This window comes from Macaca thibetana, chromosome 5 (genome assembly GCF_024542745.1).
Source record: "Macaca thibetana thibetana isolate TM-01 chromosome 5, ASM2454274v1, whole genome shotgun sequence".
Classification (NCBI taxonomy): domain Eukaryota; kingdom Metazoa; phylum Chordata; class Mammalia; order Primates; family Cercopithecidae; genus Macaca; species Macaca thibetana.
The window spans coordinates 70,445,858-70,470,052 of NC_065582.1; the positions used below are offsets into that span (position 1 = coordinate 70,445,858).

At 37.7% G+C, this 24,195-nt stretch overlaps 1 protein-coding gene and 1 long non-coding RNA gene across 8 annotated transcripts in view; one reads left to right on the forward strand and one right to left on the reverse strand.

Moving 5' to 3' along the window:
- LOC126955607 (uncharacterized) overlaps positions 1-3,692 on the forward strand; it is a 50,798-nt gene extending 47,106 nt beyond the window's left edge. For all 5 annotated transcript variants that reach the window (XR_007725990.1, XR_007725989.1, XR_007725988.1 and 2 more), the window contains one exon: positions 461-3,692. This is a non-coding gene — a long non-coding RNA (uncharacterized LOC126955607). The remainder of the gene's footprint in view (positions 1-460) is intronic.
- SYNPO2 (synaptopodin 2) overlaps positions 1-24,195 on the reverse strand; it is a 174,562-nt gene that overhangs the window by 113,326 nt on the left and 37,041 nt on the right. The window lies entirely within an intron of this gene.

Sequence of the window (24,195 nt, forward strand, 5' to 3'; positions counted from 1 at the left end):
TTGACAAAGCATCTTTAGGCTTGCCAATGGTTCTTGGTGACACATTAGAACTACCTGGAAAGCTTTTAAATTCCAAGGCCCTACTCAGAGATTTTTATTTGTCTGCAAGGAGACCCAGGTTTTCTTATTCTAAAACCCTCCAGTGGGTTAGATCAAGAAAGATCCTTCACCACCGAGCACAGAGGAGCAACTCTCACTGCAGTTAATGCTTTAAACCCATGCAAGTTAACTGAGTGATATAATTGGGGTATTCGTCCTCTCCAAATCTCACATTGAAATTTAGTCCCCAATTGGAGGTGGGGCCTAGTGGGAGGTGTCTGGATCATGGGAACGAATCACTCATGAATGGCTTGGTGCCCTCTCCACAGTCACAAGTCAGTTCTTGCTCTATTAGTTCACATAAGAGCTGTGTTGTTTAAAAGAGTGCGACACTTCTTTCCTCTCTCTTTTTCTCTCACAGTTGATGCCTGCTCCCCTTCCCCTTCCACCGTGTTTGAAAGCTTCCTGAGATCCTCACCAGAAGCAGATGCTGGTGCCACGCTTCTTGCACAGCCTGCAGAACTGTGAGCCAAATAAAACCTCTTTTCTTTATAAATTATCCAGCCTCAGGTATCCCTTCATAGCAACATAAAAGAAAGACACTAAATAAAATGAAATGCTGGGTTTGGAATTTACCTTCATTAAGTAACATAAATTGATAGGCATCGATTCTTTCACACTACAATAAAAACTTGTGTATTTATATGGATTCCCCATGTAGACTCAGAAAATGGTTGTGGAGAAAATATTTCTGGAATAGAAAGAGAAATTGAGCAAAGATCATGATTCTAGGACCATGGTGTTGGAAGGAGAAAGAGCCCCTTTACATTTTGCAGTTGGCAGATGGACGTTACCTGGGGTTAAGCACACTGACAATCACCTTCAGTTTGTACTCTGATCCCAGGAGGGTCAGTTTTGGTCAAACAGTAGTTCTCAAAGTGTGGTTCCTGGCCCATAGTATCAAAAATGTAAATTATTGAACCTTCGCCCAGACCTGATGAATCCGAAATGCAGGGTGGGGGCAGTGATGTGTGACTTGATAAGACGCCCACCAGGCGGTTCCAGTGCGTACTGATGTTTGAGAAACACTGCGGTAAAAACATGATTCTTGAGCGTCTGCTTCTTTTCTTCCTTAAAAAAATGGACATTTAGTCCTACTGCTGATTTTTATCCTATACCTGGTTAATTAGTTCTTCATTCTGTTCCTATGAACCAAAATGTTAACAAACCGGACCTAATTAGTGCAATCAACTAATTAAAAAATTTCATCTTTTAAAAAACACTATTGGAAATATGAAATCAGACAGAGTGCAACCAACACCAAACATTTTGAACCTCTAGTTACAAAAATTCTAGAGAAGAAAAGGGGTTTTTTTTTCTTTTGCTTACAGAATTAACTAACCAAAGAAGTTTCCTTTTGGACCTTTATGGACATTTAATATTATTTCTGCTTTCCTGGAAATATCAAACATTAATCAGATCCCCAAATATAAGGTGGTATTAAGCAATGAGAGTCATTTGGACAATACTAATGTTATCCAGTCTACTCATTGTTATTTAAATCATGTCAATTTTGAGCTACATTGTCCTAAAAGTTAATATATAGGCATATATTATTTATATGTACATACACATATTATATAGACACAAACACACTCACATGCACAGTGCTATGAAAGCATATGCCAGAATTAAACTGCCCCATTTTCTTAAGTTGTTCTCATTGTTGATTTAATTTTACATATGGTTCGAAATAGCCTTTTAACAAGAGAATCAATTCTAAAGCAGAAGTGTGATGATTACTTCTCCTAGGCTAGGTTTTATTAGTATTATACCAATTCTGCCCCGACAGGGAGAGGAAGAGGGCTGAAGATGATAGAGGTTAAACAGCAGAGTTCAAGGCAATAAACTTATTGCAGGTGGCTTTAATCAAACTTAAGAGGACTGGAACTGAAGGTCATTCTCCTCCTCTGCACTTCAAGAGGAAATGCTGCTTTAAATAAGGCTCAGGCTGTTGACATGAACATACTTCGAAAATAATATTGTATGGGAATCCAGGCATAAAAACAAAGTGCTGTGTCCCATTTGCTATGTAGCTTAAGGGAAAGGCTGTGCCACATTATGTGTATCATTGCCCATAAAAGGTAATATAACTCTGCTCACAAACCATTGTTCAAGTATACATTGTGCCTGATGTAAACCATTTCCCTATCAGGCTGTAAAAGAGACAGTACAGAGATGACAGGGAAATTCATCTGAAATCATGAGAAATTCTGAAGTTCACAGAATTCTATATGCTTTAAGATGAACTCAGCTGACTCAAAGCCAAGCAACAATGTAATCCCTTATAAAACATAAAACACCAATGAAATATTCATTTTGATAGAACAGATTAGGAAGAGGATTCCGTTCAAAAATTTTAGCTGTGACTTCACAAAGTCACACAAAAGCAACTGTGACTTCCTGAAAGCAACACAACTAATAAGTTCGGAGAAACAACTTGTCAACTCAAAGGGCTTGACCTGAAAGTCCAAGCCTAAATATATTTCTTTTAATGATACTAATTTCTACAGGGAAAAAAAAAAAAACCTTTATTAATTTCACTCTTAACACACGCACTTTATATAAGGTGTTTAGAAAAGAGGGCATGCTAAATTATTTTATCTTGGATTTGAAATGTTAGAGTGAAATCATAAGGAGACTAAAGTACTTTATTGTAACTTTCTAGGACTTTACAACCTCTAACAATATGAATCAAGACATAAATGTACCAGTTCTAAAAAATAAAGAACATAAGAGGGATCATCAGTTACTGCTTTCATGTTATATTTAGAATACAGCAGAGAACGAGCGAACGACGTGTAGGGCTTTCATAGGAAAGCAGAAGCTGACCATGGTCTGATCGCTGGGCTGTGGAATCCTTCAGGAGTTGCTCCATTCTTTTTGGGTGGCAGATTTCTAAAACTGGGTTACAGAAAGAGCAAGAAAATCACTGACCTTTCCTAACCATCAGCCAGCTGTATTCCAAATAGCACGGGAGGTCACAAAACAGCACATCTTCAGCCCTTATTTTGGCAAGAGTGTTGCTTTTGACTGATGCCTTCCTTACCTTTCTTCCCAAACTTTAAAGTCATGTCTCCTACAGAAAATAAAACCATATACATTACAGTAGGATACACATTTTTAAGGTTATGGCATCTGGACCGACTTACAGTATTTTATGTGGGGAAGTTCTTAGATAAAAGTCCTCCTCTTTTTTTTTTCCTTTCAGTCTGCCTCTGGTTAGATGATCATGTGATGCTGACATTCCTTGATCCACAATGCCCTACACTTATATCATCTTGCTTTTTCCAGGTATTTTCCTAATAGTGTTAAAGAAAGTGTTATTGGCCAGGTGTGGTGGCTAATGCCTGTAATCCCCACACTTTGGGAGGCCGAGATGGGCAGATCACGAGGTCAAGAGATGGAGACCATCCTGGCCAACATGGTGAAACCCCATCTCTACTAAAAATACAAAAATTAGCTGAGCATGGTGGTGCACGCCTGTACTCCCAGCAACTTGGGAGGCTGAGGCAGGAGAATCGCTTGAACCCAGGAGGCAGAGGTTGCAGCAAGCCGAGATTGCGCCACTGCACTCCATCCTGGTGACAGAGCAAGACTCCGTCTCAATATAAATAAATAAATAAATAAATAAATAAATAAATAAATATATAGTGTTATTTAGTCAAATAGCTACCATCAAGACAGCTATAAGAAAAACTTTTGAGGAACAAATTGTTGGCTATTTTGACTACATGTATGTAGTATCCTAGTTTTGAGGTAGGCATGTTGTGTTATGAAACTGGAAAATAAATATATAGGACAAGTCCGGGCAAATCATCTGGCATTTTCAAACATGAACACCAATTATCCTGGGATGTCATGTCTTGGTTTCTAGCATTTTTATCTTAATAGATATAACAAATACATCTCATTTTCTTGTTCCAAGTAAGATATGTTTCAGTGTCACCTGCTCTAAGATATACTTAGTGTGTTTTTTTCTTTAACTTGTTCCGATTTGGGGGCATTTGCAAAGGGTTATATGTCATGGATAATTTTTTTTCTGAAACTATTTTCTTAAAGTAATACTGTATTGATCTTTGGCAATTAGACTGATATAGTTACACATCTCATATCAAAATTCTTTGTGTTCTTCATATATTTTTTAAAACATGATCTTCTGCAAAGAGTACTAGTGGATAGGAAATAAGTTAAAAAGACAATATGACTCTGAAATATTGTCAGAAAATACTATTCTAGGAACTTTTGGTAGGTGCAAATAATAATGGTTCACATTTATTGAGTGTTTACACTTGGCACAGCATTAAGTACTGTACTTCATTACCATTTAATAAACAGCAATACCAGAAGATAAATACTGTAATTATGCATGTTGCAAGTTTTACTAAGGAGCTGAGGTTCAGAGAGGCCAACAACTAGTCCAAGGTCATGCACAAGTCAGTGGTAAGGTAGGATGTCAACAAAGATCCTGACTGCAGTGCTTAACCACCACACCAGTCTCTCTCCTATCTGTATAACACTACCCCCGATTGATGGTATATTTTAAATGTTAACTTTCAGCTAAACTCCACCGCTGAGTATTTCTCAGGCATCATATAAAATTGTTAGATACATCATACAAAGCCATTGAAAAACTACATAAGGCAATTATTTCCTTGTGCAAAGACATTAATTGTCAAAATATTTCTCTTAAGAGAACTGAAACAAACATTCTGAGTATGATGGATTAAAGTTTTAAAAGTTACATTATTATTGGGTTTTTTGTTATTATTATTAGTTAGTAAAACATGGCCTGAACCATCATCATAATATAGAACATCTAACTCTAGTTTGAATCAGCATTAAGAGTCAGTGAGTGGCTTAGCTTAGTTTTGTCTTGTATTTGTTGCTATTTGACTCAAGTTGTTCTGCTACTCCCAATATGGATATGTCCATTTCTTTTATTTATTTTGGAAGAGCCATTGCTTTGTTTTCACTATAGATATTCCAAAAATAATTAAGGAGTTAGTTAAGAAACTGGGGTTGGGGTAACTTGACTTCCCCAGGACTAAAGAGTTTCCCAAGAAGCATGACTTTCAGTTTTAGCACCAGGACAGTTCCACGCAAACTGCAATGAATTGGTAGTCTACTGGGAGTAGACTGGCAGCATTATTTCATTAATTCTCCTTTTATAACACTAATCTATCTCAAGTACACTTAATGTGTGCGCTTGATTTGACACTAAAAAGCCATTCTAGACACCAAAAAGCCTGGCCTTTACTATGTGGCCAAAGTAAAGCTGACATCAAAGAAAAGAACGTAAGGATAAAATTCTTGCCTAATCTAGGAATTCTCAGATTTTGAAGGGTAGTATCACAGCTTAGAAATTAAACTTTAACATATAAAAAGCACAGTAATATCTTTAGTAAACATCTTAACAGAAATTTGGTTGTACACAAACATGGTGTTACTTCCACGTAGGTATATAGCACTGAAAGCAACATAACTGTCAAGTAATGTTTTGCTAACATACACACCTCAATATGAATGTTTCTCCTGAAACAGTTACCTTGAGAGGTACACACTTGGTACAATGATGTTGATTTGGCATAAGACATTTCTAACACTCATTTTAAAATTGCCTTTAGAGTCAGATTTACTTAATTTATAGCCTGTCCTCAATTTTTATGAAAATGGCATTGGGAGCATGGATGACTTTCCTTATTCACCTTATATAGGTTCAAGTAACATAATTTTTTCCTAAAACCAAATTCCTGCCTCAGAGAGCAATGTTTACCACCACTGATGATATTCAAAAGAGCATGACACATGAAGACAGTTCCAAAAAGATGTGACAGCATCTCTTTGATCAACGGCAGCATGTTAGCATGAGAAAACAACTCAAATTTTAAAGAGAGCAACTTTGAAGTTAAATTCTATATAATTGTTCCCTTCCCCCACATCACTTATGTTAATTTAGTCATACCTTTTAACTGTCAGCTAAACAGCCTAAGATTTTCTTTCTCATGCTAAGCCCTGACTTCAGCATTGTCATTCCATGTCTTAATCCACCTAGTTATTTGCTCTGATACTGAGCCCCTCTTTTGTAGCTTGCCATGTGTCTTCTTCTGAAAATTACTTTTCCCCTTAGGGCTGCTGTCTTTACTTCTAAGATATTAGCAAGTTACCTTGTAATTGCTTCATGGAGAAGTCTGGGGGCATGGTTGTTTGTGTGAGGTCTTTTTAGGTAAACCTGTCAACACACCATCCTTTAATAAAGAGTTTTTCAACCTCAGCACTATTGACTTTTTGTTGTTTGTTGTTTGTTTGTTTTTTTTTTTGAGATGGAGTCTCACTCTGTCGCCCAAGCTGGAGTGCAGTGGCACAATCTTGGCTCCCTGCAACTTCTGCCTTCCAGGTTCAAGAGTTTCTCCTGCCTCAGCCTCCCAAGTAGCTGGGATTACAGGAACATGCCACCAGGCCCAGCTAATTTTTGTATTTTTAGTAGAGACAGGGTTTCACTATGTTGGCCAGGCTGGTCTCGAACTCCTGACCTCAAGTGATCCGCCCACCTCAGCCTCCCAAAGTGCTGGGATTATAGGTGTGAGCCACTGCACCCAACCAGCTGACATTTTAGATTAGATAATTTTTTGTTGCTAGGAGAGCTGTCTTGTGTATTGTAGGAAGTTTAGCAGTATCTCTGGCCTCTATCCACTAGATGCCAGTTGTGGCAACCAAAATGTCTCCGGTCATTGCCAAAAGTCCCGTGTGGCAACATTATCCCCAATAAAGAACCACTAGCTGACACAGGGATGTAGAGATGAGTCATTCTCTTTATAGGGTTTTAAGTAATACATTATACTGCTGAGCCAGATTAAACTTTTAAAGGGAAAAAAAATCCCCTCACATTTAAAGTAAATAAAATATTTAATTAATTAATTCATAGAGTAACTGATATAGCAAAATCTAAATTTAGAAAAAAAGTTATGCTTTCCAGGTAAAACACAAACTATGTATACAAGAGAGAAAGCTGTCCATTCATTTTTTAATTCCGTCAATATTTACTGAGCAAATACCAAGTGCCAGAGACCCCATGCTGGGCACTGGGGTTACAGTGGTGAACAAGATAGACAGATGCCTGCTCTCAAGAAACAACATAGCAAGTTTGGGACATGTGTTACAATATAGTGAGATATGTACCTTGCCTCTATAGGTGGTAGTGTAGTGCATTTATTAATCATGTTTTTATTTTCTGTATTTTATGATGTTTTGATATTTTGATGGAATAGAAAGGCTTGAGGGCTGGGGAGAGACTGTCCTTCCCAGAGCTAGTTAATTCCTAATATGGTAAACAACTTGCCGTCCAGTACTCCTTTCACATGTAAACCAAGCATTAGTGAGTCCATCTCCCAAACCAGTTCCTTTATCTCTCACACACTAAGCCAATATTTCCTGTCCTAAATCAACACAGGACTAGAAACCCAGCCAACCAGGAATAGCTCCTATGTCCCAAAGCCTGCCAGAATTATTCAAACTGGCCAACCCTAAACTGTTTCCCCTACCTCGCCTTGCTTTTCCTATGGAAAACACAATAAAGGCGGTGGCCTCTGCCTTCCCCTTGTTCTTTTTTGCTTGCTGAATGGCACTGGTGTTTCTCCGTGTGGTCTGCATAGTGGGGCTGCCTCCTCCTTTCAGGAAATGTAAGTCATAAAACGCTTAGTGACATGAGCCTCTGCCTCTCCATGTTATCACTCAGTCACCTCTACAAATTAAAATCACTGAGACAAGAAGCATACAGGAAGGGGACCCTATCCCAGTCAGAAGGGCCAGAAAAGCTTCCCTGAGGAAGGATTAGAGTCAGTAAGGTGAATACAATGGGAAATAAATTTCATCCAGGGATAAAAAATGTATAAATGGCCTGGTATAGGCAAGTTGCAGTAGGAGACTGGGAGGGTGGATTCATTTAGAGTGTTTATCTTGAAGGCAATTGGAAGCCATTAAGTATTTGATTCAGGTGGTCAGGTTTGATCTGTCTTATTAGGAAGATCCTTCTGGTTGCATTGTGGGGAAAGAGCAGGACAGATGCCAGTTGTGGACTAGTGAAGCAATGTAGGAAAACATTGACAGTGTCCTGAATGAAGCTGGTGACTGGGAATCAACAGAACATGACAAACTGGAAAGATGTTCAAGGCAAGGAACTAAGCAGAGCTGATGAATTGAAAGGGAGGAGGAGAAAGGAAGAAGTCGAGGTTTCTGGCTCAAAAACCTGACTAGATTTGTCTGGTAGTGTCTTTCATTGAGACAAAGAACCCAGGAAGAGAATCTAATCTGGAGGGAAGGTTGAACTTGCGGTGTCTGTTAGACATGAAAATCGACATGTCCAATACTCAGTTGGATGTGCTGCTCTGGAGCAGGGCAGAGAGATGCTCTACAGGTGGAACATTTACAAATTAGCTCCCAATGATTTCAAACTCACTTACAAGGAACAGTAACGGCAGCTATGAGATGACCCTGAAAGAGGGAGCTGAATGAGAAGGGAAGATCCAGGGCAGAACCCGGAGAAGCACCAACGTGAATCAATAGGAACAAGAGGAGTCCTCAAAGCAGAGCAAGATGGGGGTGACAGGAGAGAGGTGGGAGGCGGGAGGAAAAGCATTGCCTGGAACGCCCTCACTCCTCCACTTCCTCCCAGCCTCACTCACGGTCAGCATCCCCTTCATCATCTGAAAAACCATCCTGTCCAGCATCTTTGTTGAAGACCCAGCCCAGAGCATTGCTTCTTTTGGGTGCTTTCCCTGACTACTCCCAGGTAGGGGTGGGGGTCCATCCTCAGAAACAGCACCGACCCCATCATACTAATATCTCCCTCAATGGCAGGGACCAGTTTCCTCACCACAGTGTCCTCAGTCCAATAACGAGCACATAGCGGGTATTCAATACATATGTGTCAAATGAATGAAAAAAATAAATAAAAGTGTGCATGCTTTCATGAGTTGTAAGGCAGTCCTTTGGGTAATTAGCTGAAAACAGTTTACTCTTATTTCAGAAGTAATTCTAGTATGTTTTCTAACCCACAGACATTTAGAAATAGAAAATTAGAGGGGAGGGAAGACAGAGCTAGAAGAGCACATGCTCACACACACTGACAGAAACACTGAGAGCTCAAAACAGAGAAAAGGAGGCTGGGTGCAGTGACACTCCTATAAGCCCACCACTTTAGGAGGCCGTGGTGGGCAGATCATGAAGTCAAGAGACCGACACCAGACTGGCCAACATGGTGAAACCCTGTCTCTACTAAAAATACAAAAATTAACTGGGCGTGGTAGCGTGCACCTGTAGTTCCAGCTACTCTGGAGGTTGAGGCAGGAGAATCGCTTGAATCCAGGAGGCGGAGGTTGCAGTGAGCCGAGATCGCGTCATTGCACTCCAGCTTGGGCGATAGAACAAGAATCCATCTCAAAAAAAAAAAAAAAGAAGAAGAAGAGAGAAAAGGCTAAAATGCTTTGTGTGTGGCACTCTAATGCCCTTTAGTGCCAAGGCCAGCACATTCACACAGTTTAACACAACACAGTTCAAAAAGTGATGCTCATGTGAGAACACTGAGTCTCTAAGGAGCTCAAACCATGACAGGTAACTCTATTAGGGAAGTCAGGCAGCATATATAAATTTTGAATAGATTTATAATGCAATGACAATTATTTTTAGTTTTTAAAGTGAAGGTTATGTGCATTTTAGAAAGATTCAAAATTTTAAAGTCATGATGCATTTTAGCTTCACTTGTAGTCGCCTGGAATATAAGCACTATGCAGACTGGCTCACTCTCTCATAATAGGAGCATCACACTCACAAGTTGCTGCCGTCTGTGGATAGGCATTACTCAGAATTACAAAATGGAATCTCTTGCCTTTCTCAGTTATAAACTCATAAAGACAATGTTTCTTACAAAAGCCTACAAAAGCCTACAAAGCCTAACACAGCATTTCCAAGTGGCTACCTCATTGTTAGCAATGCCTTCTTTGTTGGGGTAAGCAAGAATTTAGGAAGATTCTACCAATGCAAGTTGCCTCTTCATCCTTCACGGAACAGCACGCAAGTACTTCGCTATCCTCTCCAGTTAGCACCAGCGTCGCTCAGCAACTTAAGACTGTGTTCTTAGATATTAAAATAAAGCTCACTCAAAAAATATTCCTAAATAGGGCACGACGGTTAAACTGGCAATGCTATAAATATTACAGGACCAAAGTGTATTTTTGTCTTTATTTCTCTATGCCAGATACTGCTAAACCAACTGTGCACACACAAACTTCTTTGTTGTTGTTGTCAAGGAGAGTATGCAGCTTCTTTAGGACTATTTTAAATTCGGTGCCTCATTTCACATAAATATTTACCCAAAGGAAGGTGTCTGACAGTGGAAGTCTGTACACCGTCATAATCCTTTTACACAGGGCAGCATTTTTACTGTACCCTGATGAAGGTATAAAAAGCTCCTCCATGGAAATACCATTAAGAAGACAGTGAATATAGAGAGTAAAAAAAGGAAAAGTTATTATTATCTCCAGAAGGTGAAATTTATAAAAATAAAATTTCTTTTCATTCTTATATAATATAAGCCCAAACAGAGTGCCCTGCTTATGAAATATGCTCAGCTCAGCAATCTCAGTGGAAAAAATAGAAAGTAATGGTGAATTATTTTTCAATGCATCTGAAAGTAAGTATGTACATATCTCTTACAAATTGTTTAAAAACTCAAATATTTTAAGACAACCTCTGAAACGGAGACTAAGTTATGTATTAGGATAGCTAACCTGAAACATCTGACAGTTTTAAAAAGTACTGAGGGAAAACCACAGGGAAGCTATCAGTGAAAACAATTTTTGTAGCACTGGTCTAACTTGAATAGCAATAACTTTTTAGAGACTTCTTAGAATTATTCAAGAAACTGGTATTATTTCCTACTGACTTTTGCCTACAATATGTAAACGTCTTAAACAATAATAATGTAGAGTTGACCTTCCATATTTCCAGTTTCTGCATCCATGGATTCAACCAAACGAAGATAAAAAATATTTGGGAAAAACCCAACAACAATAAAAAATAACAATATAACAATTCAAAATAATGTACATCTCTCTCTCTATATATATATAAATATATAATATATAAATATATAATATATAATATATATATTGTTATATATAAAAAAATATATATATATTTTTAATTGAAACAGAATCTTGCTCTGTCACCCAGACAGGAGTGCAGTGGCACGATCTCAGCTCACTGCCAACCTCCGCTTCCCGGGTTGAAGTGATTCTTGTGCCTCAGCCTCCCAAGTAGCTGGGACAACAGGCTCCTACCACCATGCCTGTCTAATTTTTTTTGTATGTTTTAGTAGAGATGAGGTTTCACCATGTTGGCCAGGCTGTGCTTGAACTCCTGACCTCAGGTGATCTGCCTGCCTTGGCCTCCCAAAGTGCTGGGGTTACAGGTGTGAGCCACCGTGCCCAGCCCAAAATAATATTTTAAAAATAAAATACAGTATAACAACTATTTATATAGCATTCACACTGCATTGGGTAATATAAGTAACTAGAAATGATTGAAGTATATGGGAGGATACATATTGGTTATATGAAAATACTATGCCATTTCATACCAGGGACTTGAGCATCCTTAGATTTTGGTATCCAAGCAGGGTCCTGGAACCAAACTTCCACAGATACCAAGGGACAACTCTACTAATAATCATTATAGATTGAACACCTACTATGTGCCAGGCACTCTAGTATTTTACATGGATTTTGTGATTGATTCTTGCGATAATCCTTTTTTAAAAGTTATATTTTTTTCTCTGTTGTGCAGGTAAAGAAACTGAGGCTGGGTAGTCAAGGTCCTATAACTGCCAAGTGAGGGCACAAGGATTCAAACCCAAGCAATCTGATTACACCCTGGAGATCCAGCAGTAGGCCAAGCCGCTTCTCCTGTAGTTTATGGTCTACTGTCCGAGGCAGACTTTACACACTTAAGCAGTACACACGGAGGTGCTCCAAAGGAAAATCTGAGGATATCTTTGGAGAATATAACATGGAGTCCTAAAATGAGCTGTTAGGGAAGAATGGAGACTAAACGACACTGGCTGAGAATTAATGATGAGTAGGAGTTTGCCAGGCAAAGAGACAGAGAGTGTTTCAAGCAGAGGAGAGGGTATGTGCAAAGGTCCCAAGGCAGAAAAGAGTTTGTTCTAGTAATGGAAATGAAAGGAAATGAGTGTATCTGAAATGTACTAAGCAATAGATAGAATGAAGGGAGATGTACTCGGACATGTAGGCAGGGCCTTGCACAACTTATGAGGAATTTTGTATTTCATCCTAAGTGGAGTGAAAAGTAGCTGGAGAGTTTTAGTAAAGACAAACATGGTCCTGTTTGCATTTTAAAGTCTTTGGGTTGCTGTTTGGAAAACAGACTGGAGGATGAGAAGAGACAAGTTTGGGGTTTATTGCAGGAGTCCCAAGTGGCTGATGATGATGATTAGACTACCGGTGGCAGTAAATTTGGGAGAAAGAGAATGTATGTGAAGTGTAATATGGTAGTAGATTTGATTTACAAAACTTGGAAGTGGACTGGATGAAGAGAGAGGCACTCCAGATACCTCATTACAGGCTTTCCTTAAACCACTGCTCAATTTCCTCCCACTTCTCATGTGTCTGATGAGGACCAGTCCTTTTCAGAGTTAACACCAGTGTTAAGTATTTCATGAAAGAGAGGAGGACACCACAGGCTTAACAGTTAATTGTTAGTGATCTTATGTTTAAGTAGATAGTAGTGACAGAGAGGATGGGGGAAATGGAGAAAGAGATGGAAGAAAGCTGTCTACTCCCATAGAACAGCTGTGGGACCATCTGTTTGTCAAATTTCCCATACAAAATGCTCCAAGCTGTATACCCTGGTTGGTTATCACTCTGCTGGAGAACATTAACAGTAATGTTAATGACCTGAGAGTTCAGTTTACAAATAGTATCTGAACACAGTCATTTTGATGGAATACTTTCTCTTTCATTTTTATAAGAGAAAATAAAAAGAATTATCTTTAAAAATAAAGAGTATTTCAGCAGACTAAGGCAAGAGGATCACTGGAGTCCAGGAGTTCAAGATCAGCCTGGGCAACATAGCAAGACCCTGTCTCAAAATTAATACATAAATAAATAAATATTAAATACATTAAATTGAAGAGTTCATATATATACAGTCATGCATTGCTTAACGATGGAGGTATGTTTGAGAAATGAATCCTTAGGCGAACATCAGAGAGTGTACTTAAACAAACCTAGATGGTAAAGCCTACTACACACCTACGTTATATGGCAAAGCCAGTTGCTGCTCCTAGGGCAGAAACCTACACAGCATGTTACTGTACTGAATACCCTAGGCAATTGTAGGATGATGATAAGTACAGTTGACCCTTGAGCAACACAGGTTTGAACTATATGGGTTCACTTATGCACATTTGTTTTCAATTATAGTTATACCACATGTGCCTGCCTCTCCTGCTTCCCCTTCTATCTCCTCCCCCCTTCTGCCTCTGCCGCCCCAAGACAGCAAAATCAACCCCTCCTCTTCCTCCTCCTCCTCAGCCTGCTCAACATGAAGATGACAGGGTGAAAACCTTTATAATGATTCACTTCCACTTAATGAATAGTAAATATCTTTTCCTTGTGATTTTCTTTTCTCTAACTTACTTTATTGTAAAAATACAGTTTGTAATATATATGGTGTACAAGATATTAATATGTGTTAATCGACAGTTTATGTTATTGGCAAGGCTTCCAGCCAACAGGAAGTTATTAATAGTTAAGTTTAGGGGGAGTCAAAAGTTATATACACATTTTAAGCTGTGATGGGGGTTGGCACACCAGTGCCTGCATTTTCCAAGGGCCAACTTATTTCTGTATCTAAACACATCTAAACATAGAAAAAGTACAGTGAAAATATGGTATCATAATCTTCTATGACCACCATTGTGTGGTCCTTTGTTTACTATCACATGTAGCACATAACTGTATGATTATATATATTGATTCAAATACTAATAATTTATAAAAATTTTAAAATCAAGTATCAGGTCCACAACAACAAAAAATTAAGCAATTAAGCCCAGTATTAATGATTACAGATTAGAGAGATCATGTTCCAAAACATATTTTTGGCACACATTCTGGCTGTGTACATTTTACTTAGAGGTAATCATTTTTGAGACTGGTTTATTCAGCAAGCTGCTGTTAAAGCTATTTTGCAAAAGATTTAGACTCGATCTCCTTCTACTCACCCATGCAGCAATAAACTACTTCCCCGTGGCCTCACTGGGAGTCTCTATGTCCGTATCATGGAACTGTGTGTCTGAGTTTGGAACTGATTAACTAGAATTTACAAAAAGAAGAGTGGCCAAAATAGTGAGGGTATTCTAAACCTTTTAACATTAAGAACAGATGAAAGAATGGGGGATATTGAGCCTGGAGAAAGTGGCTTAGGATAACTATCTTAACTATTAGTATTTAACATATACTAGAAAAGCTGTAATGTGGAAGGATTGAGTTTACTTCTGTGGCTAAAAAGGGCAAAATAAAGACCAATGAATAAAGGACAAAGGGAAGCAAATTTATGTTCAATATAAGAAAGGCCTTGCCAAATTAAACAGTTCAAAACTCAAACAGTCTCAGAAGGTAATAGCTGGTTCATTGGCATAAGTGGTATCTTTAGAGACTGCATGACCATTTTTGCTTAATGTTTTATAAAGTTTGATCAGTCAGTAAGCATTTGGCTGAAGATTCTAAAGCATCGTTCTATTTCTAAGATTCCGTTGTAGAGTTGATTATGTCTCCAGCATCCATTCTCACCATTCTAAAAGCCATAAATTTCCATTTGATGACTTGTGTAGTTCACCGGCATCGCATTGTGGAGTGCTGGGAAGTGGTTTGAAGCTAGGCTAAGTATTTGGTGCATTTCATTTCTCTGGCTACAGTGATTGGATCAGGGTGAGCATGTAATTTAATCCAGTTCCGATGTCTTGAGAATTCTGGGACTAACATGCTTTCTTCCCATGAGTTATGGATTGAGAAGTATGTAGTCTCTACAATAACTGGTAGTCGTCTTAGAACCACAGGAGAGATCTTGCCTAGAATAAAGTTAATAACAAGGAAACCAAGCAAAGAATTGAAGGGAGAAAGACCCAGACCTGGTCACATCATGAGACCAGTAGATCCAGCCTTTTCTAAGCCAGGTGTCCCAATGGACTTTTCAATTACGAGGGTCAGTGGAGTTTCCTTTTCATTTAAGCTGTTTGAGTGTATTTTTGACACATGCAAATAAATTATTTCTGATTCTTATCCAACTATGTGTAAAGTAGTATCCCATTCTTAGAAAGTGAAAAGAGACCAGCTGCACTTTGCATACAAGGGTCCACATAGCAACCAAGAGATGGCTCTAAAACTAATCTCTGAATCATGTAAATCCTAGTTTATCCAAAAAACTGGTCTCTGTAACCATCAGTATATTTTTCAGAATAAACCATGTTAACTAGCATTGCAACTGAAAAATTAATAAGAATTTAAAGATCTAAAGCAATTTTACAGAAAACTTTTCATCCTACATGTATAAACTCAATCCTTTTTTCTCCTTGCAAGGTTACTGTCAAAACAACAACAACAACAACAAAACCAAAAAAACAAAACAAAAAAAAACAAAAAAACCCAGCTATGACCAATTTAGAAATCCTAGTGTTAATGACCTTGTGAACAGATTATATTAACCGGGTAAATGATTTCTTGATTTGATTAAGGTTTTGGTAACTTCTCAACACTAGAACTATAAGACCCATAAACTACTCTGCATGCTGTTTTTCAATCCTCTTTAATCTTGGTTCCAAAGAATTTGGGTTTTGACCCATATTAGTAGGTCATCCTTAGCTGGGTTCAAATGTTACCATCATTACTTATCTGTGTTTATATGTGATTAAAAATAAAAAGTGAAAACTACAAACATACACTGAGGCTAAGTATTAATATCAACCTTGCCTCCAGGATAGAACTTTCCTGGGTGCTGACTTGTGGCCCATTGATATGCTGAAGGTATCGATGTTTTCCCTCAGTCCTCAGGGCACCTGGCCAGGGCCAGAGGCAGACCAAGACCCCCCTTCAGTAGCCTCTGGTCAGGAGCAGCCTTGCCTGTTTGCCCAAAATGCTGCAGAAATATTTTCATTTCCTACATATGGCACTGCAATAAAAATTCCAGGATGCACTACCCTAAATAACATGACTTAAAGTTCTACCTTGTTCCTTTTCTTATTGAACTTGATATAGTCCAACTTTGGAAACCTATAATAAATATTATTTTGCCAGCATATTTGTAAAGGAAACTTAAGGCTTTCCTTCTAATTTGAATTCAAATAATTTAAGAAAACCCCAAACTTACTTTCTTTTTCATCATTGACATAAAATGTTTTCACTTGTCTTTTCCCCTTGAACATTATTTATTTTTATGGCCTTTTTCTTAGTGCTCCTCCTAGAAAAACTGATTTTTAGCGAGTTCTGGTTTAAAATAAAATTGTGAATTTTCAGGGTGGAGCATGTTACCGTTCATGTTTCCTCGCAGCATTGTTATTCATGGGCAAGATTCATACAGCTACAGAGAACTGAGAAATTTTGTTGTAGGGACCACACATAGTCCTTGGAAGATTTGTAAGGGACACTCCATAAAGACGGGTTCTTGTTTCAATACAATGATCCCAATGAACTATCGACCACTTTTCTATCACTTTTATTAACAGTGGTTAAGGTTATCAGTTTCAAATTACAGAAAACAAATTCTTACACAGGTGTTCTTACGTTTCAACTTAATGTTGACACAGAGAAAACCATTTTCTGCCAAACACTAACCATAAATTTAGTCTGTGCTCAGTTTCTATGAAGGTCTCTTGTTTAACCATGATAAAAGAATTTATTATCTACAAAATATTAAATATAGGTATTTTTGGCCAACGTAAATCAGAACCAGTCTAAGCAATTTAAGTTTATAACTAGCGGAAGATAAATTATTTCAAGATGCTCACTTTCATAAGATAAAATATTTTAACAATAACACGTCAGATGCAAACAAGTTTACAAGCTCAAAACTCTGCTGTAACTCTGAAGGAAAGGATGGGAAGCTTTTCAAAGGACTTATTTTTCTAACCTGGTATCTTCTTTTGAATTTCACCTTAAATGGTGCCTTACTTCTTGTGGGGTCAGTGGTGCCTCTATCTCAGAATACAGGTAGGCCAAAGAAAATGCTCTCATCTATTTTTGAACATCCTGGGATCCTCAAACTGAAAATTCTTACAAGTAGTAAGAAATATATGAATAGAAGTCTGCTTGGAAATGATCTTATTTCAGTCAGAAAAAAAGATGCCTTCTGAGAGAAAAGATGACAAGTATGTGGACGACCACAAAATCCAATGGCTTACTTATAGCAGCAGGTACACTGCTTATACTTCATTGTGCTAGATTCACAGCTTGCAAAATGAGTAATAGGAACAGAGTTTAAAACAAGTAGAAATTCAAGCAGTGACAGACATTCAGAACAAAAACTGTAACTCACCAAATTCAAATTACTGACTCACATAGTCAGGAGTTTTCACCCAGGAAATAGACAAATATTTACTGATTTTTTATTATGTGTAAGGTTGGCCCTATACAAGGCATTCCATAAAAGCCTGAGGCATTTGTTGGCAATCCCAACCAAAGAGCTCTTGATTCAATTTAGCTAAAAGAATGGAAAGAGATTAATTGTATACAGGTGGGTAGTAATGGATTGGGTGTGGAGCTGGTTTCTGAGAATCTGGGATCCCACTGATTTGCTTACATAATTTTCTATGCCTCACTTACTCCAGGGTATTCCTGATCTATACAGCAGAGATAAACTCTTCATACAGTTCAGATTATAAAGAAAAGGAGTGCTATGGATTTATTTGAACACAGGATTGGTTTTCCCTGCGTCTCCTGGAGGAGTAAAGCTCCTTGGGAGCATATCATAGCTATACTGTGTAAATTTTTTCACATAAGAGCCCATCAATTTGTAATTTTTCAGAAAATATTAAAAACGATAATAGCATAATAATTTTAGATATTTGGGGAATTAAGTGTTTTCACAAATTGAAATGCCAGTAGTATAATAGTTTAAATATCATACCATGCACCCAAACTAATAGTCAGAGACTTATGTTCTCATCCCAGCTCTCCTACTTACAGCTCTGTGAATGTGGACAAGTCATAGACCCCTCAATCATGATTTTTTGTTTTACTTATGAATCCTTAATTTCTGAGGTTTATTGTGAGAATCCAACAAACTATATTCTTTTTTCATTGAAAAGTCCTGTAAGGTAGTTTATCTATCTTTATTGAACATGTATCTAACATATGATAGTATTTTCACATCTTAGTTAACATAATAAATATAACTGAATATTAATATCATGTTTATTGTATAGCACTCATTTAAATCCTTAATTCAATTAAATAAACCTTAATTTGAGTCATCCCTGTGGGTAAAGAATTCACAAGTGAGATATTTCCCTCTCCTCAAGGTACTTATAATTTTTTTTTTTTTTTTTTTTTTTTTTTTTTTGAGGCAAGGTATTGTTGCAATACCCAGGCTGGAGTGCAGTGGCACTAACACTCACTGCAGCCTCAACCTCCCGGGCTCAAGTGATCCCCCAACCTCAACTTCCCAAGTACCTGGGACTATAGCTGTGCCACAATGCCTGACTGACTTTTTTTTTTTTTTTTCAGAGATGGGGTCTCCCTATGTTCCCTAGGCTGGTCTTGAACTCCTGGGCTCAAGTAATCCTTCCACTTTGGGCTCCCAAAGTGCTGAGATTACAGGCATGAGCCACCTCACCCAGCATATGCTATTTGTAATCTAATGGAGGCAATACACCCAGATGTAAGCCCTCATTTATTCCACAAACATTTGCAGATTCTGCTAGATTACAGGCACTGCCCTAGGCCCTTTGCTACAAATAGGAAAAACCCTGTACCATGACTTCAAAGAGCTGGTGTTCTCATAAAAAAGGCAGTTTTCTTTTTAAGCTGCAAATTATTCCCGCACAATATGCAAATGCTATACAGAAGTATGCACCACACAGTTTAAGTAAGAGTGGGAAGGAAGCAATGAAGAAGATGGTAAAAAGCACTAAAATACGGTTAACTAGAACAACAGACAAAAAGTTAGGATCAAATTTATGTTAAAATTCTAACTGTGTGATCTTTTCCAAGCTACTTTCTTTCTCTATTAGCTTCTAGGTCTGTAAAATGGAAAAAAAAATTCTCATAGGACTTTCGTGAGGATTAAATGAGGCAAGTGTAGATAAAGCATTAGCATTGTACCTGGCACATAATAAATGCTCAGAAGTTTCATTATTGCTAACATAGATGGCACATCTATATTATCCCTGCTTGAGTACCTAATACAATGTTATTTAAACAGCAGATTCTCTGCAAATTCTTAGAGTTCTATCTGGTCATTATTATGAACATTAATTTAAAGACGTTTATCATTATAACCATCTATTCCCAAATATAATATTGAAGATGTACTTTTTATTTACTAAATTAATGCTAACCACATGCTTATTGGTCCTTTTCCCTTTTCTTCTAAAAGCAGAATGTAGAATATAAATAAATTAGAAACCAAATGTATGCATCCGTGATAAATCAGTTGATTGAAGGTTATGATTAATGGAATTTGACTTAAACCAGATCGATCTATCTATGATGATCACTGTACATTTTTATTAGAAAAAGTATACGTGTACTTTTTGGAACTTTCCATCATAATTAGCTTAGGAAAAAGTGATTTCAATTTTCTAGAGCCTTGGGAGATAATTGAAGGACTCTATTTGTACAACAACAAAAAAAATGAGGATTTGGAGAAATCATTTGGCTAAAGGGAGGGGTGGGATTCCATTGAAGAAGAAATGAAGTACAAGTTCTTCTATTAAAAACTAAAAGCCAGATCTTCACTTTACTTAGGAAAATGTGGCAAAACACATTTTTTTAATTTTTTTCTATATAATTAGTCAAAATGAGATTAGAAACATTATGGTTTTAAAACTTTGAGAGGCTATTTTATTTTCTTATATGATACTCTGAATTCTTTATGTTCATATAAATTTAGAGATACATACAACTCAGTTACTCATGTAAACTTAAAAATATTCCATTCGAAAAGATCCAAAGAGTTGGCCAGTTCCTTATTTTTATGGCAAATAAAAAGTAGCCACTAAACTGGCTTTATTACTCTGATTATTATTTTCTTCTGCTCTTCCACTTCCTCTTCTTTCTCCTCTTCCTTTCTCTTTCTTTCCCGCCATCCTTTCCTCTTTCTCATTTACCTTTCTTTCCTCCATCCTTCCTACCTCCTTTTTTCCTTTATTTCTTTCTATACATCTTCCTTTCTTTTTCTTTTTTGTTTTCTTTATATGGCCAAGGACCAGGTACTTTCCTAAATGCTGGCAAAGATACAGTGAATTAAATAGACACAGTTCCTTCCTCACAGAGCTCACAAACTTCTATGGAAAACTGTTAATTAAACAAATGTGTCTATTATAAGATCATAAGTACTACAGTCAAGCAAGTGTAGAACAAAAGTACATGGCTGTGGAATGTGGCTCAGTTCATGAACAAGAAACAATTTATTACCCAAGGCTTCTGAAGCTGCTTTACATCTTACTACACATGTGTTTATATATCAGTATATAAATACAAAAATACAACATAATCAAACTTTGTCTCACAGTATGCTAAGATAACTAGGTTTAAGCATTTTGATTCACTCTAATAAACAGGTTAACCTCCTTCACCAGGCATTTATAAAATAAAGGAGTAAATAAAAGAGGGCTAAAGAAAAAGCATCTTTTTCTATCTGCGTGGGGATGGCCTGAGACTTTCGGTAATGTCTAATCTTTCTACATAAATGTCACTGCAAATATGTGGGTGCCACTGGAACTGGTCTGGAATTTCAAGTCTCAAAGTATTAGTCATGACCTCATAAAACCTATGCCATCTGGTTTTTTTTTTCCTTGCATGGAGAAGTTTTAAAGTTTAGCATAGAAGGACTTATTTTAAATTTATTTCTTCCCACACAAATTTATATGCAGGTTGGCAAGCTTTCTTAAAGATCAACACTTCTGACTTCATCTAAGGGTTTTTTCCTCTGGTGTAATCACAGATGACTGTTTTCCGAATGCTTTTTATAAGTTTTGATTCTGACCAATTAGCTAGTAAACCCCTACATGGACTGATTAGTTCTGTACAAACAAACCTCTTGCCATAAAATATCAACACTTCTTAAAGGGCAACATGTGAACTGTTACCGTCCAGTTTTAATTTATTGTGCCTACTCGCCTTGTTGGAGAATGGCAGCAGGCCAGGCAGGAATATCTAGGCTTGTTTGAAAGCTTCTTCTGGGTTGCCTAGCAAACCTCCTGTGATGGGAGCCAAGCAGCCTGGCCTCTGCAGATCCTGAGTACCCTGCAGACAACCTCCTTCTCCCAGGATGGAGTTCAATTCACAAATGTACATATTTAATACATTTGCATTATAAAGACAAAGCTTAATCTTTGTAGATCAACACAGTTTCCTGACCAATTTCTGTATAATGCCAGTACAACATATACAGGCAGAATGCATTTTTCCAAAGCTGATAGCCAGGTAAATTTTATAAAAATTCAAATGATTATCTATCTATCCATCTATCTATCTATCTATCTATCTATCTATCTATCTATCTATCTATCTATCTATGTATGTATGTATCTATCTATCTATCTATCTATCTATCTATCTAATTGTCTAATAACAGTTACTAGGTAGCAGCACAGCCTTTGCAAACTCTGTAGTCAGGACATTAAATATTCAACACTCTCCAAAGTTTTGAAACGCAAGCACATACCTCTTTCTCTCTCTTTCTCACATGCAATTTCAAGAAAACCCTGGGAAATGGCATGGTAATGGAAGAAATACTTATCTGAGAGTCAGAGGACTTGTGCTTTAGACTCAGCTCAGATACCACCAGGGTGTATAGCCTTTAATGATTCACTTTACTTTTCTGGGCCTCGGTTTACTCATCTGCCAAAGTACAGGACTGAAGGTCATCTTTAGGGCCCTTTCTGATCCTAACATTATGTCTTATCAATAATAAAAAATAAAGAGAATTCAGCAGCTACGGTGAATGAAGGAAATGAAGAGTGAATACCTGAATAATGTCAAATTATGGATTTTTTAAATGCAGAAACTATCAATGGTAGGAATTTCATCTTACCTCTCTGCCCAGAACCTGCTAGGATCCAAGCAAAGCTGTGCATGTTGGGCAAACTAGCGAGACAGACCAAGACAGTTAACTTGCATGAAAGTTTTGGGTGTTGCTTGAAAAGAAAAAAGGAGAGGGAGAAGACTCTAGAAGAAGAGTGATGGTGATACAGGAGGACAGCTCAGTGTCTCCCTGGGTTTGTCACTAAGAAATAGGTTTCAATTGATGAGCAGGGGTGCCCTAGGCAGGCACCAACAGAGAGTAAATCAATGCTGCTTCAGTATCCCGTTAACCAAGTGGCCTCCCACACAGAGTAGAAGCATTCTCATTCCTTATGGATGAAAGGTCTGGAAGAAGGGGATCTGCTTGTGTGCTGTGGGGATTTGACAGACTTAAGGGAGCCGGACAACAGCACCCTGCTCCTCTAGAGAAAAGCCTATTTGACTATAATAATCATAATCTACATTTATTACATTTTATAACATAGCATTTTCAGTTTTTTTTTTCATCACACCATTTAACAAGGTGTCTCTTTTAACTGGTCATATTATTTTCTTTGCTTTAACTGATAGAAAGTTCAGAGACCAAACTGCAACCCTGCTCTCAGGGTTGTTGTGTGTTTTTGTATAGATTTGCATCACACGACTCCAGGAGGTGCTATGTATTACCTTTTAATTATGTGCCATTACCCTTTAACCATGGCAGAAAGAATATTTAATCACTTTTATTATTCTTTTCCTTACCTCTAACTGATCATCAAAACCTTTCTACTGCATTACCTGAACTATTTCTTAACAATGTCCTATTTACCTCAGCCCACTCCAGCTGCCATAATTCACATCTTTATGTTCCATAGTTGAAATAGCTTCCCAGCAGCTCCATATATATATCAAAAAGTAAAAGTATTTTTCCTCTCTCACCAGGACTCAAGAATCATGTGAAAAAAATTCATTTTTGCTAATGCTTTGAATAGCTCCCTATCACGTACTCATAGGAGCAAGAGTTGTATCATAGCTCGCAATAGCCTTCCTAATCTGGCCTCTGCCTGCCTCTCTAGCTCACCTCCTATAATCCCCACTTGTGTTCTCCATTCACATGGAAGCGCTTACATTTCTGCAAACACGCCATGCTACACCGTTGTCACTGCAAGTTGGCATGCTCCATCTCCTGCAACCATATTTCTCCTACTCATCTGCCTGGTGGATAATCTACTACCATCCCACCGACTACTGTGCACATTTTGGAGACAGGATCCATGTCTAATTTATCTTTGTTTGTCAAGTACCTAGCAAAAATCATGGTACTTCTTAGACGTTTATTTTAAATATCTTGAAATTCTGAAATGTCAAGGTTGGGGTATCGTCACACTGAGATTTCAGAGCACCAACTCTATACTGGGATATCTACAGTTGTTACCCAGACTCACCGAGCAGAATTATAATTACGCATCCCACCCATAAGTTTGTGCAGGAAGGCATACATCACTTGTTAATCCTTAAAATAGTTCCCATTTCCTTTTCTTATAAATATATTGGGGACAGAATTAAACTGACACGTTGATTTTACTAATTGAATACAGCTACTTCAGAAACCCTAAGGATTAGATGTTAATAAGTCTAAAGGTAATGAATGTTGTTCTGGGAAAGCTGCAGAGCTCAGGATATCTAGGCCTCTGTCCTCATAGACCAGTCTTGAAGGACAAGGGGAAAAAATAACAAACATCACAAACTCTGTAGACCTGGGGCTTATACTAAGATGGAGAGCCCGAGACATAGGTGA